The sequence below is a fragment of the Bos indicus x Bos taurus genome, chromosome 21, assembly GCF_003369695.1.
Source record: "Bos indicus x Bos taurus breed Angus x Brahman F1 hybrid chromosome 21, Bos_hybrid_MaternalHap_v2.0, whole genome shotgun sequence".
NCBI lineage: Eukaryota > Metazoa > Chordata > Mammalia > Artiodactyla > Bovidae > Bos > Bos indicus x Bos taurus.
The window spans coordinates 58,510,942-58,524,139 of record NC_040096.1 but is presented as its reverse complement, the minus strand read 5'-3'; the positions used below and the strand labels follow the sequence as shown (position 1 = coordinate 58,524,139).

Sequence of the window (13,198 nt, the reverse complement as noted above, 5' to 3'; positions counted from 1 at the left end):
TGTCCGGCTCTTTGCGACCCCATGGACTGTAGCTCCCCAGGCTTCCCCATCAGTGGGATTTCCCAGGCAAGAATACTGGAATGGGTTGCCCTTTTCTTTCTCCAGGGGATCTTTCCTACCCGAGGATTGAACCCACGTCTCCTGCTTGGCAGGCACATTCCTTACCACTGAGCCACCAGGGAAGCCCACTAGGGCTGAGGGTTACCCGTTAATTATTTCCTCTTTGTCCTAGAACATAACCTTCCCCAGGAAGAGTCTTCAGGGCAATCTGGGGAAACACTGAGGTATAGGGAACAGAAAGGCCTGGGCTCAATCACAGCTCCTCCACACTCCAGCCTTGTAACATTGGCAGGTCACCTCTTTGCTCTGAGCTTCAGTAATGGGGTCATCTTAACGAGGCCCACTGGATCTGCCTTCAGAACCACTCGGATCCATCCACTGGCCCACACCGGTCCAAACCCCCATCTCTCCGACATGGGCCAATGCAGTGACTGTCCCTGCGGGCATCCTACTTCTCCGTCTCCTGCAGGCCAGTCTCCTCCCTGCAGCCAGAGAGGGTTCCTTCAAGAGCAAATCCCCTCTGCCCACTTCCCTGTCTAAAACCAGTGCAATGCAGATAACTGCTTAACCACCTGCTTCCCAGGGTGCAAAGCCATGACCTGTGGTGCTTGCCAATTTCCATGGTGTAAATACTCCCACTGTGGCTGATTTCAAGCTACTAATAGTTTAACAACAGGCAAAAAATCCTGAAGATTTAACAGATGATTGTCAGGAGTGGGCATGAGTTGTCTGCAGCACACCGCTGCTTACAAACCTTCCAATAATTACAAAAGAAAATTAAACCCTGGAGGACCAGGTCCCCAGTGATCTGGTCCCCTATCTCGGCCATTTTCCCCTCATTGGTCTTCCCCTGGCTCACCCCAGGGCCTTTGTACCTGTGGTTTCCTCTGCCAAGAGCACTGTTTTCTCAGCTCTCCATAACATCAATACTTTCTCCCTCTTGCCTTTTTGATCTCAGCTCAGATGCACCTCTCAGAGTGGCCTCCCCTGACCATCTCAAACCCTCTTGACTTCAGCTCACCTTTGGTCTCACTGCATTCTTGTTCTGGGAAAAAAATGGAAAATGGGGAAATTGGGGAAAAAATGAAGCAGTGGCAGATTTTATTTTCTTGGGCTCCAAAATCACTGCAGAAGGTGACTGCAGCCATGAAATTAAAAAATATTTGCTCCTTGGAAGAAAAGCTATGACAAATCTAGATAGCATATTAAAAAGCAGAGACATCACCTTGCCAACAAAGGTCTATATTGTCAAAGCTATGGTTTTTCCCGTAATCATGTAAGAGTTGGACCATAAAGAAGGCTGAGCACCAAAAAATTGATGCTTTCAAATTGTGGTGCTGGAGAAGACTCTTGAGAGTCCTTTGGACAGTGAGGAGATCAAACCAGTCAATCCTAAAGGAAATCAACTTTAGATATTCATTGTAAGGACTGATACTGAAGCTGAAGCTCCAATACTTTGGCCATCTGATGTGAGGAGCCAACACTTTGGAAAAGACCCTGATTCTGGGAAAGATTGAGGGCAGGAGGAGAAGGGGGCGACAGAGGATGAGATGATTGGATGGCATCACCGACTCAATGGTTTGAGCAAGCTCTGGGAGATAGTGAAGGACAGAGAAGCCTGGCATGCTGCCGTCTATGGGGTCACAAAGAGTCAGACATGACTTAGCGATTGAACAACAACATTCTTGTTCAGTTCTATTTTGGTCTTGTTACTCTGGGTTGTCTCTCTCCTCACTGCAATCTGATGTCCACCAGGACAAAGAATGGTCCGTCTGGAATCTTAGTGTCTAAAAGAATAGTATATCTTTCAGGTGGCTCAGTGGTAAAGAATCCGCTTGCTAAAGTAGGAGACTCCGGTTCAATTTCTGGGTCAGGAAGATCCCCTGGAGAAGGGAATGGTAACCCACCACAGCATTCTTGCCTGGAGACTCCCATGGACAGAGAAGGCTGGAGGGCTACACCCCATGGGGTCCCAAAGAGCTGGACTTAGTGACTGAGCACATACACAGAGAAGAATAGTACCAGACACATAGTAGGTGCTCAATAGATGTATGGGTTCAAGCACAGCTTTGGAGACACACATCTTTGGTTTTAAGTCACGGCTCCCCCACCAGTCACGTGCACAACCATCGTCACTTAATCTCTCCTGACCTCAGTTTCCTCATCTGTAAATTGGGGACAGCAGTGTCTGTGTGATGGAGCTGTGAGAACCCAGAGTACAGTGTCTGTTATTACCAGGGTCTCAGAAAATGCGACCAGCTTCTTCAGTTGCATATATCCAATCGCAGGGACTCCGTCCCTCCCAAAGTCACCTTGTCCACCTCTGGGCCACTCTGACTGCCAGAACATCTTCCCTTCCTTACACTGAGTCCAATTAGGTCTCCTCATAGTGTCTCTTGTTAAGTCCTAGTTCCTCATAGGAAGTCTTGTGTTTTCATAACCACGCTGTGACTGTTGGAGCAGACTGATGTCACATTTCAGCATGGCACTGAAGGCAGATGTGACGTTCCTCAGTGGCTCCTCTCCAGTCACGAGCTGTCCCGTCTTGGCACATTGCCTGGCCTTGCTGAGCCTCAGTTTCTTCCTCTGTGAAATGGGGTTAATGTATACCTACCTGAAGTGTAGTTGTGGGGATTAAACTAGCTGATTTACACATACACTTGGGCTTCCTTTGTAGCTCAGCTGGCAAAGAATCCACCTACAATGCGGGAGACCCGGGTTCAATCTCTGGGTTGGGAAGATCCCCTGGAGAAGGGAAAGGCTGCCCATTCCAGTATTCTGGCCTGGAAAATTTCATGGACTGTATAGTCCATGGGGTCGCAAGAAGTCACACACAACTGAGCAACTTTCACAAGACCCCCCCCCCCCCAGAAAGAGACTGTTATTACTCTTACTCTGCCTGGCGTGGGTCCACTCCCAGAGCCAGAATTTGTGCCACTTTCAGGTCCACAGCCGTTTCCGGTTAAGGCCAGGCCCTCTCTTGAATGCTCTGCAGCCAAGCTGGAAAAAGGGCCTGTTCTTTCTGGGTCGCCCACCCCACCTGCTCCCAGCTGTCAGAGCCACCCCCTCACAGTGGACCAGGGGGAGTCTCAGCACTTCCCAAACTCTCCAGGGATTACCTGACCCTGGGCGGTCATGCCATCATTCAGCTCGGAGGCGAGGCCCCCAGACCCTGTGCCATGAGCTGCCCCATGTGAGGGCTGAGTCCCCCTGGGATGACTTCTGCTGGCTCTCTGGGTGTTGGGGGTGTCCCAATGTCCCTAAAAATGCTGGCAGTGGTAGATGAATGGGGCGAAGGAGACCAAGCTGGAGCCGCAAGGAGGAAGGAGGATGGATTTCTGAAACTAGGAAGAAGGGGCTCAGGGAGAATCAAGTTCTAACCTGGTCCCACGGTTTCCCCATCCCCAGGACTGTGAATACAGTGAGCCACACTCCTGATTACGTCACCTGCGCAGATCTAATGACGGCTCCGCATCCTGGGCTGAGAATGGAAGATCATTGCCAGGTAGGTCTGATCTCATCACGGGAGTCCCAGAAAGGCAGAGCATCTTCTCCAGCTGGTGGCAGGGGAGCGAGTCTGAGAAACTTCACACCCATCTGACACCCTGCCCTCTCTCTCCAAGCGTCCTGTCCTAGATGCCAGCCCCCTCAGGGTTCTGCTGTGAGCTCAGAGCTGAGTCTGAGAATTTGGCCACGTCACTACTGACAGCCAGGGCCTGCTCATGGAAACAGGACCAGGAGGGCCTCTGTGCATGGTCTTGGGGGCATTTTAGGGGTTGATGCTATGCAACTGGGGAGATGTCGGGGTCAGTCCCCTCATCTTTAGACTGTGTTCTTGCCCTTAGGGAAACTTGATGCCACCGCAATACGAGAAAGAAGCAGCCCATAGCTCCAACCTTATGGCAGAAAGTAAAGAAGAACTAAAGAGCCTCTTGATGAAAATGAAAGAGGAGAGTAAAAAAGTTGGCTTAAAGCTCAACATTCAGAAAATGAAGATCATGGCATCTGGTCCCATCACTTCATGGCAAATAGATGGGGAAACCGTGGACACAGTGGCTGACTTTATTTTTCTGGGCTCCAAAATCACTGCAGATGGTGATTGCAGCCATGAAATTAAAAGACATTTGCTCCTTGGAAGGAAAGTTATGACCAACCTAGACAGCATATTAAAAAGCAGAGACATTACTTTGCCAACAAAGGTCCGTCTAGTCATGGCTATGGTTTTTCCAGTGGTCATGTATGGATGTAAGAGTTGGACTATAAAGAAGGCTGAGCGCTGAAGAATTGATTCTTTTGAACTGTGGTGTTGGAGAAGACTCTTGAGAGTCCCTTGGACTTCAAGGAGATCCAACCAGTCCATCCTAAAGGAGATTAGTCCTGGGTGTTCATTGGAGGGACTGATGCTGAAGCTGAAACTCCAATACTTTGGCCACCTGATGCGAAGAGCTGACTCATTTGAAAAGACCCTGATGCTGGGAAAGATTGAGGGCAGGAGGAGAAGGGGACGACAGAGGATGAGACGGTTGGATGGCATCAGCATCTCAATGGACATGGGTTTGGGTAAATTCTGGGAGTTGGTGATGGACAGGGAGGCCTGGCGGCTGCGATTCATGGAGTCACAAAGAGTCGGACACAACTGAGCGACTGAACTGAACTGATAGCTCCGTCTATGCAGGCAGAGTGTAAGTGCTTCAAATCCAACCTATTCTTCTAGTCAGGGGTGACTGGAAATGCCTGTGATCTGAGGGACACGTTAGTCCGCCAATTAGGGGCCCTGTAAGTGGGATCACCAGATTTAGAAAGAAAAATACAGTGCACCTAGTTAAATTTGAATTTCAGATAAACAGCAGGGAATTGTGTAGTGTATCTTATGAAATAATTGGGACTGCTATACGTGGACTGGGTTTCCCTGATGGCTCAGTGGTAAGAATCTGACTGCCAATGCAGGAGACCTGGGTCCAATCCCTGGGTCAGGAAGATCCCCTGGAGAAGGGAACGGCAACCCACTCCAATCTTCTTGCCTGGAAAATCCCATGGACAGAGGATTACACGGGACTGGTGGGCTACAGTCCATGCAGTCACAAAGAATTAGACACGATTTGGCAACTAAAACAACCACATCACTTTGACTAAAGGAGTATTTATTGTATGTCTGAAAGTCAAGTTTAACTAGATATGCTGTATTTTATCTATAAGATACATCAGGCATATGCCAAAGGTTGAATGAAGAGGAGCTGATGAAGGGACAGAGAGGTGGGCAGGATCAAGGGTACCAGGACAGACTGAGGCACTCGGAATTCAGGAACAGTGGGAAGCTGGCACCGTCCCCGGGAGGAAATGATGACCTGGAGCCTGGTGAGAAGCCTCCCAAAGAGCCACAGCCGAACTCGGGCCCAAAGCAGAGGAGGAGCTGGACAAATAAACACCGGACCTCTCCCCTGTCCCGCCTGCAATGAGGGAGAACTGGGTTTGATCTCTGGGTTGGGAAGATCCCCTGGAGAAGGGAAAGGCTACCCACTCCAGTATTCTGACCTGGAGAGTTCCATGGACTCTATAGTCCATAGGGTCGCAAAGAGTTGGATACAACTGAGCAACTTTCACTTCACTTCACTCCCCTGTCCCGCCCACCTGGCTTCCCATTGGCTGGACCCTGTCAAAAGCCAGAGGGCAGGGGGTCTTGGGTGATGCCCTGGTCAGCCTGCCAGGCACTGAAGGGCAGAGCAGGGATCTGAGAGCAAAGGAGCAGTCAGTACAGTGTGGACAGGAGACCAGGGCTTCTTAACCCGCCCTGGGCTCTGTCCCCTTGATGAGATTTAGAGTTCTTTCCCAGCATCTGCCCAGGATGGGGCAGAGTCACAGATGCTATATACAGGCCCCCGGGCCTCCAGGAAGAGGCCCCACATGCAGGCCAAGCAGACATGGCCAGATGTCCACAGGGCCCTTCCCCCCGTCAAAGCATGGCTCCAACTGGCTCCAAGCTCACCGGGGTCTCTGGCCCTTTGCGTCCAAAGCTTTTCCCAAGACTTCTACCAATTTCAGGACCTCTGTTCTCCTGCCCTCCAAGGCCCCTGCTCCAGGTTGGCTACCTCCACCCAGATTGGACGCCCCCTGCCCTCCCCAGTAGGCTCACTGTCTACAGCGCCCACCATTCACCAGTCGGAGCCTGACTGTCCTTCCTGGGAAATGCAGGCAGGTCGTCCCCCACCCACCTCTGCCTCCATATGCAGGGCTGGTCCTCTACAATGCCCTCCTCAGCTGTATCCTTCCTGGGTCCATGACCTTCTCTCTCTGCTGTGTGGAGTTGCTCCCCAGCTCTGAAGGCCCAGAATGAAGTGGGAGTTGCACCCACCCCAAACTTTCATTCAAGTATTTCCCAACCAAGACCCTCTTTCTCTGTCTCTCTTCCTCCCTCACTGCCTCCATCTCTCCCCCCTTGCTCCTCCCAACACCCCCCACCACCACCATATACCTTGCTCTAGGCTGTAGAAAGGAGAGAAACTTCCCCAGTTGCTCCTTGCCATGTGAGAAGACAGCCAGCCACCCACAAGCCAGGAAGTGGACCCTCACCAGACACTGGGTCTGCCGTCACCTTGATCTCAGTCTTCCTAGACTCCAGAATCCTGGAACCTGTGACAGCCCCACCCCAGACCTGCAGGTGATGCCAGACTTTAAGGGATGTCAGTGCAACCTGGGAACCTGGGTCGCTGACTGAGAAGCAAGCTACCCATCCCCTGAAATGCTGGCCTTGGACCGATACAGAGGAGGAATAAAGGCCCATCTTGGCAGCCCCAAAGGAAACCAAACCATCCCTCCATCGTCTCCCCCACAGTCCAAGCCCTCAAGCGTGGCCTGCCCAGCTCTGCTGGCCCAGCGCCTGCCTTCTCTTCCAGCCCACGTCTGCCCTTCCCCACACTCTGCCCTCTGGCCAGGCCCAGCTCCTGTGGTTGCCCAGCTGGCCACCGGCTTCAAGGCCACAGGCCTTGGCTCACGCCTCACCCTTGGCCTGGGATACCCCACACCCACCTGTGCACCTAGAAACTCTGCAGAGACTCAAGGCAGTCTGTTCCTCCTTTGTTGGATGGTCCTGACCCCCACGCTAACCCCTTCCCCTCCTTCTTCCCGGCCTACTCCCCTCTCCCACTCTTCCTGACTCCTCTCCCTTCACTCTCCCTACTGCAATTCCTGACCTCTGCTCCCTGCCCCCCGAGACTGTGTCTCCCCAGGGCTCAGATGTAGCAGTTCTACCTCCCAGCAGCTTCTGGCTCCTGATGGGGCTCATAGCATTTAGTTTGTGCCTCGAGAATAAAAATAGAAATAGTTACAGTCACTGAGCTTCACATAGCCCCGCCCTGAGTGTGTGTTAGTTGCTCAGTCGTGTCCTACTCTTTGTTTTTTAGTTTTAGGTTTTTTTAAATTAATTTATTTATTTTAATTGCAGCCTAATTACCTTACAATACTGTAGTGGTTTTTGCCATAAATTTACATGAATCAGCCATGGGTTTACATGTGTTCCCCATCCTGACCCTCCCTCCCACCTCCCTCTCCATCCCATCTCTCAGGGTCATCCCAGTGCACCGGTCCTGAGCCCCCTGCCTCAGGCATCGAACCTGGACTGGCGATCTATTCCACATATGATAATATACATGTTTTGATGCTTCTCTCAAATCATCCCACCCTCGCCGTCTCCCACAGAGTCCAGAAGTCTGTTCTTTATTTCTGTGTCTCTTTTGCTGTCTCGCATATAGGGTCATCGTTACCATCTTTCTAAATTCCATATATATGCATTAATATACTGTATTGGTGCTTTTCTTTCTGACTTACTTCATTCTGTATAATAGGCTCCAGTTTCATCCACCTCATTAGAGCTGATTCAAATGCATTCTTTTTAATAGCTGAGTAATATTCCATGGTGTACATGTACCACAGCTTTCTTATCCATTCATCTGCCGATGTACATCTAGGTTGCTTCCATGTCCTGGCTGTTGTAAACAGTGCCGACTCTTTGTGACCCCATGGGCTCTAGCCTTCCAGGCTCCTCTGTCCATGGGATTCTCCAGACAAGAATACTGGAGTGGGTTGCCATGCCATTCTCCAGGGGATCTTCCCGACCCAGGGACTGAACCCTGGTCTCCCGCACTGCAGATGAATTCTTTACCATCTGAGCCACCAGGGAAGCCCCAAACTGCCCTAGACCTTCTCATTTAAGCCTTATCTCAACCCCATGAGGAAGGTGCTCCTTATGGTTCTTGACTTGCAATTGAGAACCTGGGGCCCCGAGGGGGCTAAGCCTCCCAGCAGTTTCAGGGGAGTGGGGAGGGGGAGACAGACCCTCAGCAGACCACCCACACAGCACCTACTCTAACCTCTCACCAGCCGCTCTACAAAACCTGCCCGAAGGGTGAAGGGACAGACCAGCGCCGATCCTGGCGGGTCCGACACAGCCACGTGCAGACAGGTGGAGTGGGAATGGGGCACAGAGAGAACGAAGCTGCAGAAGGCATGGGAGGGGGGTGCAGACAGGTGGAGTGGGAATGGGGCACAGAGAGAACGAAGCTGCAGAAGGCATGGGAGGGGGGTGCAGACAGGTGGAGTGGGAATGGGGCACAGAGAGAACGAAGCTGCAGAAGGCACGGGAGGGGGGTGCAGACAGGTGGAGTGGGAAAGGGGCACAGAGAGAACGAAGCTGCAGAAGGCATGGGAGGGGGGCTGCCCACAGGGGCCTTGGAGAGCCCACCAAGGAGTCCAGGCAGCACGTGTCAGAGGCAGCCTGTTTTGATTCTCCCAGGATCCACGTGCCCCTGGGGGACGCAGCACCCTCACCCCCGACAGGCACCTGACGGCAAGGGTCAGGAGCCAGGCCACTGGGCACTGCAGCCTGGAGACTATCTTCATGCCCCAACAGTCCCCTCTCCCAGGACGCGTGGCATGGCAAACACCTGATCCTGCTATTTAGCGTTGCTGCTAAATAGAGGGCGGGAGGCCCAGAGAGAGGGACGAGCCCGAGGGGCCAGCTGACCAGCTGGGGCCACCCACAGGCCCCGCATCAACAAGAGGAGCCCAGGGGTTGGCAGACATCCTCCAACCCCGCTCCCCCGGCACAGCCCTGACTGCTGGCAGGCACCGGTGTGCATCCAGGTCACAGGCTCTTCAGTGGCCAGGAGCGATGACAGTGCAGTTTGGAGGGGACGCTGGCTGACTTGAGTGGCACCAGGAGAACTGGAAAGTAGAGGGGAAAGGAAAGAACAGAGACAGAGGAGAGTTTTCCTTCCGGCACCTGTAATAACTGAGTCAGCTTGGACTCGGAGACTTGTTCAAAATCACTGTTGTCCCTTTTTTTTTTTTTTAATTTCTGGTTTTGAAAATATTTACATAGGCTCAATTTTGAATTCCAGCTGACTTAGAATTTTTATTCTCAGAGAGCAAAGGGATGTGGGTGCAGCCGCTTATGGCTGCTCCTGGTTTCAGAGGCTCTCGGAGTCTGCAGGGGCCTGGGTTCCTACCAGTTGATGGGGCAGCGCCGTTCTTTCCTCAAGGCTCCAGAGAGAGGAAAGGTCTGCATGAGGTCACAGAGAACTTTCCAGAAGGGCCCAGACCAGCACCCTGGTGGCTAGGCCTGAGCTCTTTTCAGAGTGCTAGCTGCCTGTCATCCAACACATGCACACACACACAGGCACCAAGAAAGAGAGGGAGGTCCAGTATTTGCTTTTAGGGAAAAAGAGACATTGACAGTTATTTAGTATTTGTATAAGACTTGCTGCTGTCCTCATTAGTATAGTGATGAGTATCCCCACCTGTCATGTGGGAGAATGGGGTTCGATCCCCAGTGGGAAGGCAACACCCCCTTTGGGGCTTTCCTGGTGGCTCAGCAGTAAAGAATTCGCCTGCAATGCAGGAGACGCAGGTTCAATTCCCTGGAGAAGGAAATGGCAACCCACGCCAGTATTCTTGCCTGGGAAATCCCATGGACAAAGAAGCCTGGTGGGCTACAGTCCATGGGGTCGCAAAGAGTCAGATGTGACTGATGCGACTAAACAGTTCCTTGGCCAATGGCCCTCACGACTGGTGGATTAAATTCAGCTCTTCACCGAAAGAAGGTAAGTTATGTGTAGTGTCCAGATGATCTAAGCATCGTCACTGTGTGTGTGTGTGTCTGTCTGTCTGTCTGAACGCACCAGCTACCAGCAGGGACGCCTGGCCCTCACAGGGCTGAGTCCCCCCTTCCCTGCCAACTGGCAGACCCCAGGCTTCATGGGGATCGCTGAGGCTGTTGCTTCTGCTTGGCTTGAACTATGGCTGCATTTGCCTCTGCTGGTGACCTTCAGGGCCAGTTTATGAGACCGGTTCAATGAGCCTTCCCTATAACAGTCTCAAGGTATTTAAACTCCAAACACCTGGCCCTCCTTGTGGCAATTATTCCTGAAATCCAAAGCCATCCTTGGGGAGCAGGGAGAGCCCTGGTCACTCCGAGCAGACCTCTTCCTACCCCGACAATCCTCTTCCTTCCACACGCCGTCCCTCCAGCCAGGCTTCTCCACCACTGCACCGCGCACATTGGGCTCTTAATTCTATGCTGGGGAGGCTGTCCTGAACACTAAAGGATGTTTGGCAGCATCCCTGACCTCTCCCCCACCAGATGCAGTAGCACGCCCAGCATCCTCACTTGTGGCTACCAGAAACATCTCCAGGAATTGTCAACTGTTCCCTAGGGGTAATGTCCCCAGTAAGAACCACTGTTTTCAACTAACCACCATTCCCTCTGTCTCTGTCAGGAAGTTTAAGCTAATAGCAACACCTAACATTTATAAGTCTTCATCCTAAGGAATATATACAGGTGTTGTTCAGTTGCCCAGTCGTGTCCGACTCTTTGTGACCCCGTGGACTGCAGCACATCAGGCCTCCCTGTTCCTCACCATCTCCCAGAGTTTGCCCAAGTTCATGCCCATTGCACCAGTGATGCCATCCAGCCATCTCATCCTCAGATGCCCTCTTCTCCTTCTGCCCTCAATCTTTCCACAGCATCAGGGACTTTTCCAATAAGTTGGCTGTTCACATCAGGTGACCAAAATGTATACAGTAGTTCCCTCTTAGCCAAGGAGGACACATTCCAAGGCCCTCAGTGAATGCCAGAAACCATGGATAGTACTGAATCTATATATACTGCTTTTTCTTGTACATGCGTGCATGCGTGCTGAGTTGCTTCAGTTGTGCTCGACTCTGTGCAACGCTATGGACTGTAGCCTGCCTCGATCCTCTGTCCGTGGGATTCTCCAGGCAAGAATACTGCAGGGTTGCCACACCCTCCTCCAGGGGATCTTCCTGACCTAGGGATCAATTTTTGTCATGTCTCCTGTATTGGCAGGTGGGTTGTTTACCGCTAGAGCCACCTAGGAAGCCCACATACATTCCTATGATAAAGTTTAAATTTATAAATTAGGAACAGTAAGAGATTAGCAACAATAAGCAATAATAAAACTAAACAATCATAGCAATGAAGTGAAGTGAAAGTCATTCAGTTTTTTCTGACTCTTTGAGACCCCCACGGACTATACAGTTCATGGAATTCTCCAGGCCAGAATATTGGAGTGGGTAGCCTATCCCTTCTCCAGGGGACCTTCCCGACCCAGCAATCTAACCAGGGTCTCCTGCACTGCAGGTGGATTCTTTACCAGCTGAGCCACTTGTGATAAAAGATATGTGAGTGAAGTCCCTGTCTCTCTCTCTCAGAATAACTATTGTACAAATTTAATGCCCTTTTCAACTTAACTAAGTACTTGTCACATGCTGTGGCTGTAACTTTTGCAATTTGAAGTTTGACAGCAAAACTAGCATCAATCCCTTTATCCTTCTTCACAATTTCACAGATAGAAGATTTATTCTCACCCTAGATCTTAGCAACCTCAGTATACAATATTTTTTTTTCTCTCCTTATTAATTTGTGTGTTTTCACCTTTTCACTTAAAAGCACTTCACAGCTTCTCTTTGGCAGATCCAAATTGCCAGCATCAATGTGCCTGCATTTTGGGCTCATTATTAAGTAAAATGGTTACTTAGTGAACACAAGCACCGTGATACCTCGACAGTCAATCTGATAACTGAGATGGACACTGAGTGACCGATGCCGGGATGCGATGGACAAAGGGATGACTCAGGTCCCAGGCAGACAGAGCAGGATGGTGTGAGATTTCATCTTGCTACTCAGAAGAGCTTGAAATTTAAAACTTATGAATTGTCTATTTCTGGAACTTTCCATTTAATATTTTCAGACTGCGGTTGACCGAGGGTAACTGAAACCATGGAAAGTGAAACCGAGGGTAAGATGGGGACACCCACTATAATAAAATTTAATCTTTGCAGCTTTCCTATGAGGCATAGGTACTATCATTTTTTCCTCCCACTTTATAGATCAGAATGCCAAGGCTCAGAGAGGTTAAGTAAGTTATCCAAGACCACACAGCTAGAAAGTTGTGGAGCTGGCAGATGACTCCGGAGTCTTGGTTCTTAGCCACTTGGCTCTGCAAGGGAGACCCGGGGCAGTCACCTTACAAGCGATTCTGTGCTGAGAGTGGCCCCTGCCTGACCTCCTGGAGTGGGAACAGGGAAGCACAGTGACATTGACACCCACGTTGCTTGTGCTTGAGCCTCCAGCTCTTCACTCGAACTTGTGGTCTGTTGCAAACCACAATCTCCCCACCCCGAAGCACTTCTGGGAGCCTCCAGGAGGCAGCAGGCATTGTAAATGTGCCCAGAGGACATCCAGCCTGCCTTTTGCCATCTCCCTCTGACGTGGTGGGGTTCCTGCCCACTTGCCCAGCAACTTGGGTTTTTGTGTCCAGGGCATGATGTGATTATCAACCTCTATGGCCACACCATAAGCTTGGGATGGAGCTGTGGAGAAGCAGAATTAATTTCTGGAAGCTGTGGTTTCTGCAAAGCCTCGCCCTCTCCAGCCTCATATTCCCTTTTCTCAGAAAAAGGATGCTGGGGTGGATGAACCCTGAGGACCTTCTGCTTCGGACATTTCTTCTTCTGATCTTTCAGTTCTCTGGGACAGTGGTGGTATGGCTGGAGGTGTTACCGTCACCGGGAGCAGGTGAATCCCTGGAGGGTCTCAGTTCCTCCATCAGGATTATATACCTCC

The 13,198-nt window shown here is 51.1% G+C and overlaps 1 long non-coding RNA gene across 1 annotated transcript; it reads right to left on the bottom strand.

Annotated features, from left to right (window-relative positions):
* Positions 1-5,200: 5,200 nt before the first annotated feature.
* LOC113879627 lies at positions 5,201-7,125 on the bottom strand. The gene is made up of 3 exons (XR_003507394.1): positions 7,084-7,125; positions 6,530-6,709; positions 5,201-5,507 (listed from the first exon to the last, which is right to left on the bottom strand). It is a non-coding gene; the product is annotated as an uncharacterized LOC113879627 (long non-coding RNA).
* Between the last annotated feature and the right edge of the window lie 6,073 nt (positions 7,126-13,198).